This window comes from Kryptolebias marmoratus, linkage group LG12 (assembly GCF_001649575.2).
Source record: "Kryptolebias marmoratus isolate JLee-2015 linkage group LG12, ASM164957v2, whole genome shotgun sequence".
Taxonomy (NCBI): domain Eukaryota; kingdom Metazoa; phylum Chordata; class Actinopteri; order Cyprinodontiformes; family Rivulidae; genus Kryptolebias; species Kryptolebias marmoratus.
Window position 1 is genome coordinate 16,350,167 of NC_051441.1, and position 2,093 is coordinate 16,352,259.

Genomic DNA, 2,093 nt, shown 5'->3' on the forward strand with positions numbered 1-2,093 from the left:
TGTTCTGCTGTATGTTTATCTCAAACGGGTTGGGCACACACACACACACACAAAAAAAACCCACACACAACTTCAAAACACGTGTAATAAAACAGTTGAAACCAGATGTTTACAGATGTTGTAAAAACAGACACACAACCAGGTTTTTCTCACTGTCTGACATTAAATCAGACTAAACTTGTCTCGTTTCAGATCGGGTGGGATAACCCAAATTATTTGTAATTCTTGAATTTTTAAAATTACTTTTATCAAAGTTGCAAGTTTACATTCACTGAGCTTTAAACTATTTGGGAAAGCCTGGATGTTGTGGCTTTGGGAGCTTCTGATTGGTTAGTTGGCAACATTTTAATGCACACCTTAAAGACACTGCTGCTTCGTCTGACATCAGGAGAAAATCTAAAGAAATCAGCCAAGATATCAGGAACTGGGTACAACATCCAGACCCCTGAAGGCACCACTGTTCATCTAATAAATAATTATACCTAAATGCCACAGGAACATCCTGCCATCATTTTGTTCAGGGAGGAGACAGGTTATGTGTTCCTGAGATGAACGGGTTTTGGTGTGAAAACTGAATCAACCCCAAATTAAAAACAAAAAGCCCTGGTGAAGATGATGCTAAAGCTGATCAGAGAATTATTATCCACAGAGAAACGAGTCCTGTCCTGACCTCAGCTGAAAGGCCCCTCAGAGAAGAGGAAGCCATTAATCTGAAAGCAACAGAAAAATTCAGACAACACTTTACAAACACACACAGGGACAAAAACCTCAACTTCTGAAGACTGATGAGACTAAAACTGAACTCTTTGTTTGGCTTTAATGTCCATCGTTACATTTGGAGCTTCAAGCCTGAAAACACCATCCTAACTGGGAAGTACGGGGGCGGCAGCATCATGGTGTGGTGGTGTTTTGCTGCAGGAGGGACTGGTGCACTTCACTAAACAGGTTGCATCAGGAGGAAAGAACAATTTGTGGAAATATTGATGCAACATCTAAATACCTCAGACAGGAAGTTAAAGCTTGGACACAAATGTGTCTTCAAATGGACATCCTGTCTCATTAGTTACAGAGTGGACTCAGGACAACAAGGTCCTGATCTCAGGTGGCCTACAAACCTGACTCAGTTCCACCGGTTCTGTCAGGAGGAACGGGACAAAAACAACAAACTACTGAGAGAAGCTTGAAGGAAACCCAAAACGTTTGACCCAAGTCAGACAGTTTAAAGACAACTCTACCTGAGGGCTCGTCTTATTCATCTCTCAGTGGCCCTTCGACAGGCTGGGGACCTGTCCAAGGAGTACCCTGCCTCTCACCCAGAGCCTGCTCCCAACCCTGAACAGGAACAGATGCTTTATGAGACACTTCAGCTGTTAAATTCTCAGCAAAGACAAAGCAGCTGTCAAACATGTTACGTTACGACTTCTTCTACCTTTTTAAACTCCGAGCGTTTATGGAATGGCATATCTTCAAATTGTGTGTTGGTGTGTGTGTGTGGAGCATGTCTGGCTCCATAAATCAGGTGTAAATCCAACATTAAACTATGACACTACCACGTAGCGCCACTAGAGGGCAGGTTGGCCTTATGAAAGATGCTTCATTAAGAACAAATTCAAGTTCCAGATGTGAATCATGTGCTCAGTAGAGGTGGACCAGAAAAAGCCAACAAATGTAATTAAACATGTTTGATTAGAAAAAAAATCCTTCAAAATTATGAATCAGCAGGAGGTCCATGACAGTAAAGTTTTCAACTAACAGATGCATTTATGTTTCCTTACAACATGTCTGCTTGGACATCTTTCAGCGCTTTAATAAACTAGGTTTAAAGCTCAGGAATCTTTCCTTCATTAGTTTGAAGTAAGAGAGCAGAACGATTCTGCTGACCTGTAACATTTAGGACGTTATGCCGTTGTGCCGGGCTCCGATCTGACCTCCACCTGCTCTGGAGCGGGTTAGTCATACGGTACAGGTTACCATGACGACGACACCTGCACAAAACGTGATGACTCATCGCGAATTCAATCTATACTTATCAGAGCTGCTAATCCCGAAACCTGTCAGAGCCGACGGGCATCTAAAGAGGGGGGGGGGGGGGG